The 19,850-nt window shown below is 46.2% G+C and overlaps 1 protein-coding gene and 1 long non-coding RNA gene across 3 annotated transcripts in view; one reads left to right on the plus strand and one right to left on the minus strand.

Moving 5' to 3' along the window:
- Positions 1-6,028: 6,028 nt before the first annotated feature.
- GATA4 (GATA binding protein 4) overlaps positions 6,029-19,850 on the plus strand; it is a 79,471-nt gene continuing 65,649 nt past the window's right edge. The window contains exon 1 of one of the 2 annotated variants that reach the window (XM_060411039.1): positions 6,029-6,736. The gene's annotated coding sequence lies outside the window, so the exon portion shown is untranslated. The remainder of the gene's footprint in view (positions 6,737-19,850) is intronic. The other variant, XM_042243551.1, reaches the window with a different exon arrangement.
- LOC121818671 (uncharacterized) lies at positions 8,933-9,878 on the minus strand. Its single transcript, XR_006058694.1, has 2 exons — positions 9,501-9,878; positions 8,933-9,404 (listed from the first exon to the last, which is right to left on the minus strand). It is a non-coding gene; the product is annotated as an uncharacterized LOC121818671 (long non-coding RNA).

Genomic DNA, 19,850 nt, shown 5'->3' on the forward strand with positions numbered 1-19,850 from the left:
GTCAGAGAGTACAAGTATCTCCGGTTAGAAAGTCTCAGGAAACTTCTGAGTACACCTTCAAATTGGCCAGGGGCCAGGCGCAGGGTGTGAGGTGAGCTGGGGAGACGGGAATGGGGAGCTAGTGTTGTTATTAAGAGGGACAGAGTTTCCATTAGGAAGGTGAAAAATTGGGGAGATGGGTGATGGTGAAAGTCGAGAGTCGCACAGCAATGTGAATGTATTAAGCGCCGTTGAACTTTAGAGTTAAATAAGATTAGAATAGCATGTTTTATATCATGTGATTTCTACCATAATAAAACAATACTTATTTTGTTTTAAATTAAAAGAATGAATTTTATGATATGCAAAATGTATCTCAATCAAAGCTTGACAGGCTGGGACAGAGAAAAAAGGTCAGAACAGAGTGGATATACAGAGCCAAGCCAGAGCCTGGCCCAGAAGCCACTTGTCTTCAAACTGTCCTTACCTCTGCCCACATCACAGGGACCTCCCGGCCCCAGGGGACACACTTACCAATAGTCCTGTCACAACAATATGCTGCCAAACACAGCTCAGCCACGAGCTCCAGGGCCAGGCGGAGCGTTCACCGACGGTCAACACTTGTCAAGCAGCTGTCCACAGAGCTCCTGCCTGGACACAGGTCAGCATAGGTAGCCTGAACAGGGCCACTGGGCTGAATTCAAGCTTCTCCTTCTGTCCACAGTTAGTAATAGTTTATTTATTTGTTCATCTATCCATTCATTCATCTGTATGCCAGGCAACATACTAAGTGATTCCCCTCTCAGGAATCTCAGGTTCACAGGAACCCTATGAGATAAAAATTATGTTCATACCCATTTCACACATTTGAAGGTTGAGGCTGAAAAATATCCATTAATTTGCTCACACAAGAGTAAGAAATGTAATTTCTGGAGGCTATCTCTTAATCACATGTTCAATGTCAAACCACCCAGGGGGGGAAAAAAGTCTTCAGAAGAAAAGTCAGAATTTCAGAGGGATCTGATGAAGGGGGAGGTGACGGCGGTGAGAAAGACTGTCACTTTTCACCTTCCACAGTACTTTTAATTTTAGCAGTGGCTATGCCACACTTCCATAATAAAAACTAGTTTAAAAAAAAGTGTGTGTGTGAGCGTGCGCGTGTGTGTATGTTTGAAGGTCAGGGCGAGCAGATCTGTATTGAATATTCCTCAGAAGTCTTCTCTCTGACCTTCTCCCTGGGGCGGAGGGGGTGGGGGTTGAGTGGTTTTTAGAGAGTTCTGGCTGGTTTCATCAGCAGTTAACACCATCCTCATCACCCCTGGGTTTTACCCTCTGCCCCAACACGGAACAAGCAGGGGTGTTTAGATGACAGTAAGTTCTTTGTCGAACCAACACACGAAGGAGCAGCTGGCAGGGGGCTTCCTTACCTCTCTCCTAACCTGAGTTCCTGGGCACATCTCGCCACCCTACTCCCCACCCATGGGCGGTAAGGGAGCAAGGGCTCCCACCCTCCCAGGAAAGACCGGCCCTGACCTGGGCTGCATGGCCAGAGCCCCAGGCTAGGCCTCAGGACAACAGAGTTTCAGGTTCCCCAAAATACACAAAACCTCTGGAAAGTTTGAAACCACAGGGGACAAAAATGGGCTTGCCTCTACCTCACAAAAAAGTTCAGTAACATGGGAAGAAACAAAAATACAGGAGATTTCATTAATGCTCCCGTGATTATTTTTGCTTTTAAAATTTCTGAACATAAAAGCGTGCTGTCTCCGACTTGTGTTTCTTTCCTTGACCTTGTTGGCTGGACAGTGAAGCTGTGAGGACCCCAACCTGTGGTCACGTGTGGAAGATGGAGGTAGTAGACAGCAGAGCTGATGTTGGGAGCCTCTGAGCAGGCATCGATCTGCCTGGATAGAACCCCAGCTGGAGTAAGTGGGTGCAGCTGCCTCAGCTCTTCATTTTTTTAGGGGGATGGAGACATCCTCTACCCATTTAAAATCAGAACTCCACAAGGGGTGGGAGAAAACAGCATGACGGGGACTTCCCTGGCAGTCTTGCCATTAAGGCTCTGTGCTTCCACTGCAAGAGTCACGGGTTCGATCCCTGCTGGGGGAACTAAGTTCCCACATACTGCAGGGCCGAAAACAAAACAACAAAACAAAAACAGTACGGCAGCTCCTCAAAAAATTTAGCTTACACTGGGCCACACGATCCAGCAATTCCACTTCTGTGGATATAATACAAAAGAGCTGAAAACAGAACTAGAACAGATGTTTGCGCACCCCTGTGCATAGCAGCATCATTCACAATAGGCAGAATGGCCATCCATGGATGATGGTAAACGAAAGTGTTATACATGTGCAATAGAATATTATTCAGCCTCAAAAAGGAAGGAAATTCTTCTTTTTATTTTTTGAATTGGTGGAAAATTGCGTCGTGGTGTTGTGTTGGTTTCTACCATACAACAATGCAAATCGGTCATAATTATATTAATACATATATCCCCTCCATTGGCTCAGATGGTAAAGAATCTGCCCGCAATACAGGAGACGTGGGTTTGATCCTTGGGTTGGGAAGATCCCCTGGAGAAGGAACTGACAACCCGCTCCAGTATTCTTGCCTGGAAAATTCAATGGACAGAGGAGCCTGGCGGGCTAGAGTCCATAGTGTTGCACAGAGCCAGGCACGACTGAAGCGACTTAGCACACAGCACACCCCTCTATCTTGAGCCTCCTCCCCTCTTCCCAGCCCACCTTTCTAGGTCATCGTAGAGCGCCAGGCTGGGCTGCTTGTGCTATACAGCAATTTCCCCCTTGCTATCTGTTTTGCACATGATCATGTATAAAAGTCGATGCTACTTTCTCAATTGGTCCTACCCTCTCCTTCCTCCATTGCATCTGCAAGTCCATTCTCTGCATCTGCGTCTCCATTCCTTCCCTGCAAATAGCTTCATCCGTACCACATTTCTAGGTTCCATACATATATGTTAATATACAATACGTGTGTTTTCTTTCTGATTTGCTTCACTCTGTGTAATGGGCCCTACTTTCATCCACCTCAGTACAACTGACTCAAATTCATTTATTTTTATGGCTGAGTAATATTCCAAAGAAAGGAGATTCTGACATAGGCTACAGCAATGGATACACCGTGAAGACACTGTGCTCAGTGAAATAAGCCAGTCACCAAAGAACAAATACTGCATGATTCCACTCTTTATGAGGTACTTGGAGTAGTCGAATTTAAAGAGACAGGAAGTAGAATGATGAGTAACAGGGCCTGCAGTGAGGAGCAACGGGGAAGTGTTATTTAACGGGGACAGAGTTTCGGTTGGAGATGAAAAAGTTCTGGAGGCGAATGGTGGTGATGGCTGTACAGCAGTCTGAATACAATTAGTGTCACTGAACTGAACTCTGAAAAGTGGTCAAGATGGTGAATTTTATATGTATGTGTGTGTGCTCTGTCACTCATGTCTGACTCTGTAACCCCACGGACTGTAGCCCGCCAGGCTCCTCTGTCCATTGAATTTTCCAGGCAAGAATACTGGAGTGGGTTGCCATTTCCCAATCCAGGGGATCTTCCTGACCCAGGGATCAAACCCACATGTCTTGCATCTTCTGCACTGACTGGCGGATTCCTTATCACTGTGCTTGTGTCTACATACTGTATATATATAAATACACGTATCTACCATAATAATTGTTTAAACTTCATGAAGAGAGGCTACAGGGGAAAGGGCAGTCCTCTTGTAAAATTAAGAGATCCCCCCCCCCAAAAGAAAAAGCAGGTATGACCCTGCTTCTGCATCACCGTCTTGTCCTGCTCAGCCCACACTTTAGGAATTTTAATGATCTGACATCACAGGGAGTTGTACACTAAAATCTTCCTGTGGCATAGTTTCTACAAGTTATTTGGCAGGGGAAGAGTATAGAGACGGATAACAATAGTAGACACCTTATTTATCACTTCCCAAAATATTCATAACTAAAAATTCTTGGAAGGAAAACATATTTATCTTCCTTTATGTTTGCCCTTTTTTCCCAGGCCTTCATCTCTCTAGTTGCTTTTCCACCAAACATTTGTTCTTTAATTTCTGGCAGTTCTTTTACCTTTTCTGTTCTGGGTTTCTGGACTACATTTGGAAATAAGTAATAACTTGTCTTACTTATAACTTGTCCTTTCCTTTCCGTGCAGAGATTGTTGTAAGAATTCTGGAGACCGAGAAGAGGGAAATATGTTAAAAACAAAAAGGCATTCTGTTTCTTATTATTATTATTAAGAATTGCCCTTGGGGGACACTGACTCCACAGGAGAAACTTAACCTAAACAGTGCCAGATGCGACAGCAGAGGATTCCACAGCAGACCTGTCAAGAGACCTGGTTTGCCTGGTTCCTCAAATCATGCTGCAGCTGCCTCCTCCTGTCCCTTTCTGTGTGCCTGGCATAGCCCGCAATTCTGGGTCACCTGGGGGACAGGGAAGTGTGGTGGCCAGTAGAGCTGTACCTCCATGCAATGTAAAGGGATGAGCTCCCATCACAAAGGGTATTCAATTAGAATGCAACTGATCACATCACAGGGAATTCCTGCTTTGTGAAAGATACTGAATTCTGAGGTCTCTTTCAATTTTAAGAACCCATTGATTTCTTTATTACTGGATTCAGTTCATTCGCTCAGTTGTGTCTGACTCTGTGCGACACCATGGACTGCAGCATGCCAGGCTTCCCTGTCCATCACCAACTCCCGGAGCCTGCTCAAACTCATGTCCATTGAGTTGGTGATGCCGTCCAACCATCTCATCCTCTGTTGTCCCCTTCTCCTCCCACCTTCAATCTTTTCCACAACAGGGTCTTTTCCAATGAGTGAGTTATTCACATCACGTGGGCAAAGTATTGAGTTTCAGCTTCAGAGTCAGTCCTTCCAATGAATATTCAGGACTGATTTCCTTTAGGATGGACTGGTTAGCGGAGGGAGGTAGGAGGGGGGTTCAGGGTGGGGAACACATGTACACCCGTGGCGGATTCATGTCAATGTATGGCAAAATCAATACAATATTGTAAAGTAATTAGCCTCCAATTAAAATAAATACATTTATATTTTTTAAAAAAGGATGGACTGGTTGGATCTCTTTGCTGTCTAAGAGACTCTCAAGAGTCTTCTCCAACACCACACTTCAAAAGCATCAATTCTTTGGCACTCAGCTTTCTTTATGGTCCAACTCTCACATCCATACATGACTACTGGAAAAACCATAGCTTTGACTAGACAGACCTTTGTTGGCAAAGTAATGTCTCTGCTTTTGAATATGCTGTCAAGGTTGGTCATAATTTTTCTTCCAAGGAGCAAGTGTCTTTTAATTTCATGGCTGCAGTCACCATCTGCTGTGATTTTAGAGCCCCCCCCAAATAGGAGTCAATCAATCTGTTCTTGTATGGGCTCCATCCCCTTCCTTGCTGAGTGACTGGACCACAGGCATGTTCCTAACCTCTCTGAGCTCAGTTGTCTCATTTATCGCTTATTATTATGTAATCTGCCTCCCTGATCCTAGCCTGAGGAGCCCAGAAAATGCTACAGAGCAAGTGCTTTGAAGACCTTATTTTTTTTTTCATTGCCACGCTGGGAAGAATTGTGGTGCTGTGATCACTCCTGCCCTCAGAGGACGACCACACAGGCCAGCCAAATGCCACAGGGCAGCCCTCCCCACTCAGAAGGACAAGACTAGAGTCTGAGAGGGACTTGGGGTAGAGGAGCCATGCTCTGAATCAGCATTTCTCCCCAAGAACAGTGATTCCTTCTGTTTCTTTCCTGTTGCTCTCTGGTCCTTCTGAGCGGGCGAACTTTCAAAAGCATCTCTGGAACCGTGTGAACACTACTATTTTTTTAATGTCCAACTAGGGCTTCAGTTCCTAGGAGGGTTTCCTTCCACTTGCACACATACCAAAAAAAAAAAAAAAAGGGCTTGCTGAATTAATGAACCACTTCTCTTATCTATTTTTCCTGTTATCTAATTCCGAGGGGAAAGCTGGGAGCTCCGAGGGAGCTGGGAGACAGCTCACAACGCCTCCCTCCCACCCGCTGAGAACAGCCTGGAGTCCCCGGGACTGAAGGACGCTTCGAGGAGCTGCAGGAACATCGCTTCCATTCCGGGTGAGTCCCCACCTGGCCCCCTTGGTGATCCCTTCACCAGGGCAGAGCAGGAGATGCACCGAGGGAGTCGGGAGGGCCAGGAGCAGAGGGGCTGGAGGAGAGACGGTCGGTGGGGAAGGAGGTCAGGGAGAGGACCAGCCAGTGTGGAGTGAGGGTGCACAGGGGCTCTTGGGCCTTGGGGACAGGAAGGATGAGATTCTTTGCAGGCCAAGTCACAGAGGCAAGGCTTCCTTTCCCACTTTCGCTCTCTGGTTCATTTTCTCGGTTTCTCTTTCTTACAATCGGGTGGCATTTTAGTTTCTCCATTTCCTGATTCGGCTTCCTGCTTGAACAATCAGAAGTTGACGGGAATGAGCAGTCTCTCAAGAAAAAAATAGATGAATATGCACCATGCAAAAATATCAAGTGATCTGACCAGTTGTCCCTGGGCCTCTTGCCTCTGCTTCCTCCAACACACCCAGATGGCTTTTCTTTCCCCTGGAGTCCCTGCTGTGGATGCTGTGTCTTGAGAACCTGGTTGGAAAGCTTAGAACCTTTCCTGACCCAGATCAGACCTGCTCAGGATGCTTTCAGGGCAGAAAAAAATCTCACTGGCATTTTTCGTTGGTTCCATTGGTGAGTTAGTGAACAGGCCTCATGGCCTTCAGGATCTGATCATTTTCTTTACCTATTAACAGGTCGAAAGTCAGCCCAGCTTGGTGTCCGGTTTAATTTTTCGTTAATTCTGGAGCCAGACTTGTGATGGGAAGGAGGGGCTGAGGGTGGGTCTTGCAGGTGTACCTCATTTATTATGCTTTTCTTTTCTGAGTTCAGTTTGTACTTGCAAGAGTTTGGTTGCATATGGTTTTTGCAAACACATCAAAATTACCTCTGCTCCCTATAAACCCATTCCTTGGACAAATGAGTTTTGGATCTTATTAGTAGCTGAGAAAAGGGCTGAGCCGCAATGAAAGGGAGATACAGTGGTAAGGACAGAGGGGTAGCTTTGAGAGGGTTGAGAACGGCAAATCAGTGCTTAAAAATGAAGGCTCTGCGGGGTTTGAAACCAGGCAGGCTGAACTTTTTCCGCTGGCCCAAAGGTTGGAAATAGATAATGGCAGATTTTAACTCTGTAGCCCTTCAAGGACTAAGCAGCGTTCTTCGGGAACTGGGAAGGAGTTAGTGCAAAATCTCGGCGTCTGTACAGTTACTACAAATATTAGCTCTGCAAAGCAGAGAATGGAAACTTTTCCTGTGTTTCCCTCTCGCAGTCTTCCAGCCAGGTGGTTCAAAAGTTCTGCCTGACTTATCTTTGCCCTGCCCAACTCCGAGTCCCTTCACCTTCCCCATTTTCCCCAAAGGTTGTTATTTTCGGGCTTCTGTGTGTTCTCCAAAATTAAGGGAATTTGAGAGGTTTCTAGCTCGGCAAAATCAAGAAAGTGCCCCTCTGAACTGAATGAAAATCTTACTGTGAAAGGCTACTAGAATCCCATGATTCATCATCACAAAATTGATTTGACTTTTTTATTAGTAGCAGGAATGCGTTGGTTTTTGTTTGCTTATTACTGTTAGTCTTATTTGAATAAAGAAGCCTAGCATAAAAGGGTACATTAAAGTCCTACTTTATAAACTTCTTAAACATAATTCATTAGAGTTCATTTTTAGCAAAATAGATATATCCTGTTTCTTCTAAAGAATTCATTCCTGAAAGTGACTTTGCATTTGTGAGTTCCATTGGCAGGGAGGCGAGAATCTGTTTCCTGCGGTTGGTACTGAGGAAATATTAATAAGTTGCTCTTTATCCCGTTCTATTTCTCAAGCCCAATAAAATATCCATTTCAAATGACTTCCTAATGCTTTGTTATATTTGCCAAGTGATTTATGGGGCGGAAAATTGTAGTTCAGCATGTGTAAGTGCAGAGATGGTTTAGCGCTGGGGACAGTAGAAACGAGGGGGTTTAGGGCTGGGGCAGCGCAGAGCCTGAAGAAATTCAAGCTATCAATCTCCAACTGTCTAAACACAGCACCAAGTGGAGATTTGAGACAATTATCCGAATAATTGGGGGGTGGGGTGGGGAGGCACTTTCACCTGAACTGTCTGGATAAAGGGGCGGGCGACACCGGGAAAAACTCCTAGCACGGGGGGGGGGCCCTGCTTCGGCTTTTTCCGGGATCAAGCGAATTCGGACGGTTTTTCTTTAAATTCTCCGAATTAGAATTAGGGATGGCAAAGAAAGCTTCCCAGAAAAAGCTTAAAAGGGGCTCCCGTCGCACCACCGGGCAAGGCGGAGGGTGGGCCCCCCGCCCGCCGGGCCTGCGCCGCGGGACGCCCCCGCCGGGTCTGATAAAGCCCCGAAGCCGATCTAAGGTCAATAAACCAGGCGGCGTCAGGCTCCGGCGCAGGGTCGGGAAGGACAGGGGCGGGAAGGGAAGACAGCAATCTTGAGGCTGCCAGCGAAATGGAAAGGAACGGAGGACCGAGGAGGTCCCGGTCCGGGCGTCGGCGTGGGGGCGCGCGGGGCCGAGACTGGGCCGCGGTGCCGAGCGCGCCGCCCGCAGGAAGGAGTCGGGCGGCCGGGCTGGGTGGGTCCCCGCGGCGCGGCCCCCTGACCGGCAGTGAAGGCGGCGACCTCCAAAAGTAAACCGTATCCCCAGCGATCAATCGTCACTTCGCCGAGAGTTTGAAGAAAAAAACGAAAAGTTTGGGGGGAAAACAAAAAAAAAATTTTTTTTTAAGAAACGGAGGAGGGGTGAGGTGGAGACTCTCAAATAATAACACTCAATAAAACTTCTGGGATGCTTGAAAGAACCAGGGAGTTGTTCCAAAATGAGAGAAACTAGAAGGATGACAGTGCTCATCATTAGTCATCCATTTTAATCTCTTTTGTATGGCGTTTAAAAGTTTACAAGTTCCTTTTGCATAGAGTTCTTGTTTCTCCCACTCCTCGCATGGCGAGAAGAAAGATTGGAAGTGGTTATTCTGCCCAAAGTTACAGCGCGTCGCCAGGATTCCCCGCAACGGGCCTCGAACCGGTTGCTAAGTCACTCCTCCTCATTTGAGAAGGTCTTTCTGGGAGCGAGCCCGGATAAGTACGCAGCCCTGCGGAAAACCGGTGCATGGAAGCCTGGACCAGAGATTGGGGTAGTTAACATCCGCGATCTGGTCCCTCCCGCTGAGCAGTCTAGTGCAAAGCCCGGACGGGAGCAGATGCGCGTGAGCTGCTGCTGCTGCTGCTGCTGCTGCTGCTGCTGCTGCTGGAGGGGGCTCCCCTGGAGGCTCGCAGGATCCCGGCTGACACAGCGCCTAGAACCGACGGATTTCCGCAAATAAACACCACCCCCCTTGAGTTCTTTCCACTCTCCCGCGTTTGGTCCCCGAGGCTGCGGGGTTCCAACTTACTCGCATTCCTGGCGCGGGCGAAGCTGATTTGGTTTGAACTTATTTCAACTGTTGTGGTGCTAGGTAGGCCAGGCCACCTCGGACGGGTGTCGAGTCCGAGGTCTCCAGGGTCGGGTCTCAGGCCCTGGGAAGCCAGCACAACCGAACTTCCTGGGCGCAGCTGGGCTGGTAGGCGAGAAAGCCCAGGCCGCAGGCGCAGTCAGTGGTGTGACCTCGGGCCTGAGTCCGGCGCTGATCAGAACGCCGCCCTAGCTGCCCTCTGCAAGGGAGACCCCTTTAGGGGTCTGGGGATGCAGGATTCAGGACGCACTTATGGCGGGGGCGGGGGGGGGGGCGCGGTACGGGTTGGGTGGCGGGCAGGAGGTGTGCTAACTTTGCCTGCCGCCTCCGCTTCTCCCTCTGTGAGCTGAGCCCTAGCGGCCCCAGACGCCGTTGCCCCCGTGGTCGGAGTAGCAAGGCTTGTAGAGCAGCCCCGTCCCCCTGGTGTCTTTCCGGTCGCGACTGCCCCGCGAGGTCCCTAAACAGGCCAAGAATCACAGTAGGAGTTTAATCAGAAAGGTTACTCTTACGCACTAAATCCCCAGTTCGGCTGTTCTGCATCTCAACATCCCGTGCGGAGCATCCACTCGCCCCTATCCCCAGGGTCGAGGGTCGCAGCGAGCCTCCGCAGGCTCCGAACGGCACTGATCAGCCATTTCTTGGGCCTGGTTTGGAGGATTACGGGACTGGGGAAGGGAATGAATGACAAGCACCCGGGCTCGCAGGCTTAGCGGCCACGGACACCGGGCTCAGGGAGTCTCGCTCAGCCCGTAGTATTTCAGGCACGTTCCCTGCCCGCGGGAGGCTGGAGGTAGATTTTGCGCAGCTTCTGGACTTGGAACTTACAGAGGATAAAGGGTTCCTGGGCCTGGGCACGCGGATTTCTGGGGGGCAGAGTTTTAATCACTTCTCAGCCCGCGCCCCAAACTCGACCGTTCCCCAGGGAACCTCCTCCTAGTCTTGGATAAAAACTCCTGGCAGATCCTTCCCATACGGCCCGTCCCTAAACCCGGGGGCAGAGGCTGCAAAGCCCGCGCAGGTGCCCGCATGGGGGTGGGAGGGGGAGAGGAGGCCGGGGTCCAGGCTCCGGTGAGACGGGGGCGTGCGTCGGCGTGGGGCTGGGGTTGGAATGGCTGCTGCTTTTTCTTTAGCTACTGAGAGGTGTAATGTCTCCTTCATCCACCCCAATCGTCGTTCTTAGGGATTTTCTTTATTCGTTTAATATTTTCTTCTTAACTTAGCCGCCCCGCCTTTAAATTTTCCTCTGCGTCTGGCTTAATCTTTCCTCATCCCAGCCCAAGACCCTTACTCCTTATGATGAATTCGTTTTTATTAATTCGCGTGTCCAGTTCGCACCCAGAAATTACCCGATGATGTCCTGTTGGATGAATCAGCAGCCTTCCTGTTCGCGACTTATTTTAATTCATGAATGTTGAACTACATGGTAGCAGGTTTTTCTTGCCTTTAAGGAATTTCTTAAATTCCCACCTCTAAATAAATAGCACCCTACAAATCCAGCTTCTAGTTGGATGTCTAACAAGACTGATTCTCTCAAAATCATGCAGTGGTGTTGATATTGTTGTTTTTTGATGTTGTAGGAACATTTACTACTGAGCCAGTTGATTTGTCCTACCACACGACTTATTATGGCTTTCCACTAACTCCAAAGATTTAGCAGGAAACTGATATGGTATAAATAGATAACTTTCAGTTGTTCATCAGCTAAGATTTTGTTTGCTTTCTGTTATATCAGAGTAGTTCTAGTGTAATAATGATAGAACAATTAGTCTCTCCTTGCAGATAAGTTATTATTTTGAGCATTTATTATATGTTTTCTGCCAAATTTGTTGTTAGAGCCTACTTGGAAATGTGGTTTCCTATAACAGTGCTGATTAATAATAGATCCTTTTCATTTTCAGAAAATGACTGGAGATCACGAAAAGATAGCTCATACCAGGGGAAAATGTGTTGAGGTTTATTTCTTCAAGAAATTTTAACAAAGAAACTCTAAAGAAACGAGATCATTATCAGATAAAATGGCCACAGGGAATTCAAAGTGGAGGTCAGAAAACATAAGAGGAAGCTATGCTTCCTCTGCAACGATTCAAAAACAACAAAAACTAGGAAAAGTACTACCCCACCGGTCACCCTGTTACTGCAAAAGTATCTCTCCAGTATTAGTTGAAGAGAAGGGGAGCGGAGTGCATGGGAAGGGTGTTCAAAGTGTTCCTAGCTTCTGGAAATTTGACAAGCCGAATCTACAAGTCTTAGAACTTCTCCCTAGAATTCAGCAGATAGTAGCTACTGAGCACATCAGATACATGCTTCCTAAAATGCTATGGGAGTAGCGGCAGGAGTTAGGGTTCAGGGCAAGTTCTGAGAAGAAGTTCTAGGAGGAAACAGCCTGGAAGCCACAGGATTTGTCAGCTCTCCCGGGCCTGCCTGCCATTTCCCTAGGCTTGGCACGGGGCTGCCTTAGAAAGCTCTCAGCGTGGTGGCTGCCCGGGTTTGCTCCAGCTGCGATAACGAAGGGGCCAGCTATCTAATCTGGACAGCAGCATGAACAATCCATTAGACCTCGGCATTTATCTGGGGCGGGGGAGGAAGGAGGGATAGGGGCTGGCGTGCCCCACCAGGACTAGGAGGCACTGAGCTGGCCCATTGGAGCCTGGATGGGGTGTGGGTGGGGGCTGGGGGGAACTGGTGAAGCAGAGTTTGTGTGGACTCACAATTTACCCTTGCTTGGTGTACTTCCAATGCTGGTGAATTACAATTTACTCATTATCAGTGTAAGGACGAATTAGGATCCCTTTGGGTTTGGAGTATTATACGTTTTATCTTAGGCAGTTCAGTATACGCTTCACAATGTCTCATTCATACTCCACCCCAATTGCAGGGCACTGTAAGATTCCAATTTTCACCAGGATTCCCAGGACCTGGGAGAGCTAAATCCATCCACCCATTCTTTCATTCAGTCATTCGGCAAACATTGACAAAGCTTCTCTCCGCCAGGCATTGTGCTTCATTCTGACAGGTTAAATTATTTGCCCAAGATGAGGGCTATGCTGGCGACAGAGGCGGAACCCTAGATCAACTATTCCAGCCCTGTGACTGCTCACTTCTTTCCCCTAAAACATACAAATCAGAAACACAGGGAGTTGCAAGGGCCTCAGGGGTTATCCGGTCCAGCCTACCATTCAATGCAGGAATCCCCTCCTCAGAAGGCAGGCGACGAGGCCTGCGTGGGCTTGAATGTGGCTCCCAGGACTGGAAAGTCTGTTCTGGGAGAAATCAGCCTCTGCCTGCCTTCACCTAAGCTCAGGATGCTAAGCCCCACCAGCTACTGTGAACCCCTAGGTGTCCTGCTAACCAGCTGGGCTACCTTCCTCTCAGACTTCCCCTGGGAATGGAACCTGCAAGTACAGGATACTACCCCCAGGTGATGTTTGGGCACTATGGGCCTTAGTCCAGCTGGCCTGCCTCCCCCTCCCATAGTGGGTATTTGCTGCTGGGTCAGCAGTAGCCAAACAATCTTCAGAGCTTGGATTTTGTCTCAACACAACTACCTACAAGTTGGGTGACTGGAGCAAGTTATTTCACTTCTGTTTCTGGATATTCTAGATATAAGATATACGAATGTGCTTCTCAGTACTGGAGGATACCACCTTCTTCAAAGATAAAATACCCCATCATTAATAATGAGATTGTTGTCATTTGCTGTTTAAAAACTTCAAAGTTACAAAAGGCAACTTCTGGATAATGACCTCATCACAGAGAACATTCTGGAAACTTTAGAACTGATGAGAAACTAGGTGCACACTGTCACTGGGTGAGTGTGAGAATTTAGGCTGTGTTAGAATAATGTGATTTGAATCCCACCTCCACTACTTACTGGCCAAGTTGTGTTCAACTTTTTGCAAGCTCACGGACTGTAGCCCGCCAAGTTCCTCTGTCCATGGGATTCTCCAGGCAGGAATACTGGAGTGGGTTGCACTTCCTTCTCCAGGGGATCTCCCCAACTCAGGGATTGAGCCCACACCCACGTCTCCTGCATTGGCAGTCAGATTCTTTAGAATTGAGCCACCTGGGAAGCCCCCCGCTGGCTATGTTGTCTTGGGCAAATTACTTAGCATTTCTGTGCTTCTGTTTCTCGTATTTTGAAATCTTCACAGACCTTAGAGGGCAGAGAGGACCTCTCCCAGTCCCTAAAATAATCTCCATAACGTAATTCATTAGCATCAATATCCCTCTTGGGTTTGGTTTTGTTTATTTCTTAACCTATAACTTCAAAACACTTCAATAGTTAATTTGTCTGCTAAGGGGTAGACATTTACTCCAAAATTGATAACTATGTTTTAAAATTATCTCACCCAAAATTGAGTGTTGCTGGTGGGAATTTTGGGTGCAGCCTTTCTGGAAGGCAATTTAGCAATACATATCCAAAACACCACAAATATTCATATTTTTTGACCCACTTTTTCCAGTAGTAGCAATTTACCCCAAGGAAGTAATCAGAGGTTTATGAGCTGCTTTGCTTGCCCATATTTGTGTGAACTTGACAAGGACCCTTCAAACACATATTTAGTTTAGTGAAAAATAGAAAATAATATAAACTCTGAAAAATAAGTTACATAAACTGTGCAAAATCCATAATGTAGCCATCAAACTATTTTTTTCTTAAAATATTTAACTCATGGGAAATCTCATATTTTTAAAAAATAAAAAGCAGATTATGGAATACTTTATACAGTGTGAAACTGGCTGGGTGGGGTGGAGGGGAGAGAGAATCAGATAGAGGGAGAACATTACTGTTCTCTGTTTTTCTTCTAGGTGATGTGGTTAAGGATAGGTTGTGTTTTCCTGTGTTATACTCATTTGTATTTTCCAAATGAACTCCAATGAGCTCCTGTTTCCTTGAAACTAGAAAAAGAAATTCTTTGAGAGGGGTGGGGATAATTGGTCAGCTCCAAGACCAATTCTCTTGCTTCCTAAGATTTCATGACTATCGTGCTTATGACAAACACTTACTCATTTTAGAGAATACAGCTTTAAAGTTTCCGAAACTCAATGGACTCAAATTCCAAAAACAGTCCTGGACTCTAGAGACATTTACACTTGGTGGGAGTGATTTTTCCGCACAGATCCCCCCTCCTCCTTTAGAAAATCTTTTCAAAGTCATCCAGATTGTCTCAGAATTTCACTTGCAACCTTGAGTGTTTCTGAAATTGAAAACAACAGTCTAAGTTCTTGTAACTTTTTCTTCTCAAAACTCCCTTTGCTGGCAGAAGGATGTGCTGGAATGTGAGGCCAGGTGCTTGTCCAACTGCAAATAAAAGCTGCTTATTCAGACCCAGGAGAAGAGCAGGAGGGAAGGCAGACATTTAGTGGTGGCCTAAAAACCGGAGAGTGTTTTCAGAAGGGAAGACCTTTGTGAAAGCAAGAAAGTTAACCACTGAGAACGCAATGTAGGACAAAATAAGTTACAAGTATTTAGTAAAATAGTTTTAATTTGTAGAGGATTAAGTAGCAGTTTATAAAGAAGGCTGCCTTCCTTCCACTTTATATGTGCAGTGTGTGATGGGGTTGCAGGGGAAGGTGGTAACACAAAGAAATGGAAACCCCATCATAAACTCAGGGAGCCGTCAAAGGTCTTGTACTGAGATTTTTAATTTAATGTAACATATTGGGTCAACAGAAGATAAAAGTAGCATGGAGCTAAAGGCTGATTTCATTGATATTAATTATGGAATAAACAAGCAAATTTTAAAAATTGGAGTCTGAATACAGTAGGGGATAGAGACTTAAAATACCCTTCCCATCCTCTCTCTCCACGCTCTATACTTTTTGTTTATTTGTTTAACTTTGAGGTCAGCCTTTGGTTGGTTGGTTGGTTGGTTGCTTTGGTAATAAAGGCATAGGAATAGAATGTTGGTAGAACTGCAGAGTTTAAGTTTTTTGTAAACTGGAGTGAGTTTCTCTCCATCCTGCTCCATCTATGAGGCAAGCCAGGCTCTAGTAAGGCACCGTATTTATCTTCATGCAACATTTGCAGGCCCCCTTCACGGCACAGTCATGGTAGCAGGTGATGTCTTAAAGAGTGATCTCACAGGAGCACATTCCAGACATCTTTGCTGACTGAATTCTCTACAACAAAAATCCTTATCGACCACCGGTTTCCCTTGTCTCAGAAGGGAACAAACTTAAGCCTTGGACAGACCATATCTACCCTCCACCTGGCCAGGATACATCCCAAAGCAAGGGGTATAAGAAGAAGTAAGGACAACCAGAGTTACGAAAGGTGCATATTTCCAAAGCCTTTACAAAATGCTTTATTTTGCTATTAACTAGGATTTCCTAGATCTGTGGGCCAGTAGATACAGGCTGATTTTCTTATGACTGTGCCATTTAGCATTCTCATGAACGTCTCATCAAGCAAGGTTTTCTTGAACACACACTGACCCCAGGGAAGTATCCTTAAGTACTCAACCTTTATATAATTTTAAAATAATTTCCACATGTAATCAAAATAGAACGAGAGAGGTCAAACAAGCCTTCCCTTGACCCCACTACAAACTGATTAAGCAAACTGCCTCAATCGATTGCCCGATTTGTAAATTGGGGACAAGGAGTAGCATTTATTGGAGTCCTTTCACGTACATATCACATTTGATCCTCACGTTTGATTGCTCTCTGGGGCAATCAGTGTGGATATTAATAGAATTATGCCCGTTTTATAGGTGAGGAAACTGAGACTTGGAGATGTTGCATTGCCAAAGGTCACATCGCTAATAAGTAACAGAATAAAATTCAAAATGCCCTGCTCTATCTAGCTAGTGCTGCCTCCTCCACCCTCCAGGAGTATGCCAAGGACTCCTGAGATGGTCTGGACGAACTGATTTGTAAAAGGTCTCATCAGGATCCTGTAATTTACTCATCTGAAAATCTGGAGGAAGGAATGGCAGAGTCTCTTAAAGCTTATTTAACTACCCCCCTCCCTTTCATTTTACAGGTGAGGCTCAGGGAGGTTAAGTGATTTGCCAAAGGTCACCCCACAAGTTGGTGGGAAATGACCAATGTCATTTTTAAAAATTAGTTAAAACAATTTCCTACCAAGCCCATTTTTATGGCTTATTTTAAGCAGGTTAATAAGTATACCAGGCATAGCTTTAAACCCAACTGAGTAAATGCTGACACTAGTTTATAGATTCAACAGATAAGTAGCAATAAGGAATTATTCATCTCTCATTTATCATCCAGCCTCTCCAAGGTGCAAGTTATAAAGTGAAGCAAATAGCAGTTTAAGAGCCCCCACACATGGGAGATCAAAACAGTGAAAATAAAGTGGTTCAGGAAGCCATACATTTACAATGTGGCTTGGCTCCCAGGTCTCCTGAAATGTGAAAAAAAAGTGAAAGAAATTTTTGCATTTCACAAACAGACACTTTTGTCATACAGACTTCCATATTTAGCTTCCAGATGCATCCCATCCTAATTCATCCTTTGGAGTGTGTATTGAGCACCTACTGAACGCAGGGCGCTGTGGAAGGTATAGAGAATGATTAAATACTATTCCAGCCATCAAGGACATTTTATGCTTAATAAAGTGGCGAAATAAAACACACACACACACTTGAACCTCAGTTAGTGGGTATAAAGGAGGAAAGAGAGACTGCCCTGACTGCTGGGGAAGCCACAACAAGAAGCACACTGAGGAGGTGTCCTTGCCACAACCTTGTCCCCCACAACACTTCTTTATCATAAGCGCAGTGCTGGGAACCATCACGGGCAGAAAAAAAAAAAAAAGGCGGTGAATTGACTGCCCCAGTTAAGAAGGAATCCAAAAAAACCACATTTCCTCCACTCAGCTCCATGTTAAATACAAACAAGCTGGTGAAGAGATGGAGGGTGTCCCCTAGGATGTGAACAGATGTTAGAATATTTGTAACATATGCTGATGATGAATAAAATTAACAGTTGATTTGCTTATTTGGAAGGTGAGCTCTAATGAATTCTCATGTTGTTCTCCAGGAGGACTGGCTTATTTTATTATTTTTAAAAAGTCAATCCCAGTACCCCAAGGGTGAGCCTTGAGGCCCAAAGGTCAATGCCAATAACAGGGCAGTCACGGATCCATAGTGACTTTGCTCTCAGCTGCCCAGACAAAAGCCACTGTGAGGCTCCTCTTGAAGCCCAACTCTCGTAAAATGGAAGCATTTTCCAAGATATCTACTCAAAACCCTTTAATTTATGGGGCTTTCCTGGTGGTTCAGTGGTAAAGAATTCTCTAGCTGATGCAAGAGACACAGGAGACGTGGGTTCTATGCCTGGATCAGGAAGATTCCCCTGGAGGAGGAAATGGCAACCCACTCCAGCATTCTTGCCTGAAGAATCCCATGGACAGAGGAGCCTGGTGGGCTACAGTCCATGGGGTCACAGAGTCGGACATGACTGAGCACAACAGTATGAAACTTTAATTTGTAGATGGGGACCCAAAGCTCAGATAGTCCAAGTGGCAAAAGGTGATCATTACATATATGTGAAATGATGAGTGACTTGTGTATTACAAATAGTCACGCAGGACGTGGGGGCATAAACTGGGACATGGGCTCATCCCATGAAACAATAAGGGTCATGACAAGGACCAAGCCCAGAGCCCTGTCTATTATACCTCTCAACCTGCCCACAACTTTGCTATCTTATTTCATTTTGAAGGCTGGAATGTTTATGAGGATAATTGAAAGCCATTGTCCAGAAACATATTAGGTACCCAGTGCCCCTTTTGTCTTGGTTTATCCTCTGTCTAGGAGGTGCAAGGAATGACTGTTGTTTTGAATGTCTCTGACTCCCTGAGACCCTTTACTGCAGCCTTGTTCCCCCTCCCACCCTCACTGGGGCTGAGCCTGGTCACCATCCTCACCTTCCTGCAAAGGGTGGGGGTGGCAGGGCTCACCATGTACTCTGGCTACCCCAGAGCTCAGTGTGCCTTATCGCTAATCCTCTCACCCTGGTGATAGCATCAGGGTGAGGAAAGCTTGGCCTTGGGATTCAGATTTATAGAGGGGAGCTATCAGTTCCTACAGCAGCATACTGAAATGGAAGAATAGGGTACGACCAGCTCTAAAGGCACCTACTCCTAGCTCTGCCATTCAATGGCTGTGTGACTCTGCACAAGCCTGTAGCCTTTTTCTGTTGAATGAGTGGATTGGACCAGAATCCCCAAGGCCTCTTGCAACTCCAGCTCTCCATATCAGTGTCAATGTCAAAATAAGAGAGCAAAGGCACACGGGTCATAGTCATTCCCACAATAGGGGCACTCAGGCTAAGATGCTTGTGAGGCCTCATTAGTCCTCTTCTGCATGTGAGCTGTTCTGTGTTTGCACAGTGGAAGGGACCACAGCACACGTTTTGCCGTATCCCACCAGTGGCTCAGCAGTGAAGAATCTGCCTGCAGTGCAGGAGCCACAGGAGACACGGGTTCAATCCCTGGGTCAGGAAGATCCCCTGAAGGCGGCATGGCAACCTACTCCAGCTTTCTTCCCTGGAGAATCCCTAAGGAGAGAAGAGCCTGGTGGACTACAGTCCATGGGGTTGCAGAGAGTCAGATGTGACTGAAGCGACTTAGCTCGCACATAGCATGGTACCTCATCTTCAGTCATAAACGATAGGGGTTTATACTATATGAAGACAAACTGAAAACTTCCATTTTCTGAGCTCAATTCAACAAACTTTTAAAAACATCTATTACATATTAGAAGCTATGGCAAATACAGAGATACCAAATAGGATTTCTGCCCTTGATAAAGCTGAAATTTGGAAGAGAGGGTTATGGAGACAGGCAGACATGTGGAGAGATTAAAAGGAACTAATGTGGTAAAATCTGTGGATAAGGAGGGGGGAAGGGATCGATTCCGGGAACTGAAGTCTTTAAAAATGGATTTTCATGCACCTGCCAATGCAGGAGACATGGGTTCAATCCCTGGGAAGATCCCCTGGAGTAAGAAATGGCAACCCACTCTTTTGCCTGGGAAATTCCATGGACAGAAGAATCTGGTCTGTGGGGTCACAAAAGAGTTGGACACGACTTAGCCACTAAAAGCAACAATGTAAGAATAAAGCTCTTGTTTTTTTCCCTTTTTCATCCCTCACAGTGCCAATGCTTTGCTCATAGTAGCAGCATTTGGGTTCGGGAATCAAACTACTTGCTTGTAAATCTTGGCCCTGTCAGCTAGTAAGCTAGGCAAGTTATTTAATAATGCTGTGTCTCAGTTTCTTCATCTGTAAAATGGGAGAATAAAGTGATTGCCTAGATAA

Source organism: Ovis aries, chromosome 2, assembly GCF_016772045.2.
Source record: "Ovis aries strain OAR_USU_Benz2616 breed Rambouillet chromosome 2, ARS-UI_Ramb_v3.0, whole genome shotgun sequence".
Taxonomy (NCBI): domain Eukaryota; kingdom Metazoa; phylum Chordata; class Mammalia; order Artiodactyla; family Bovidae; genus Ovis; species Ovis aries.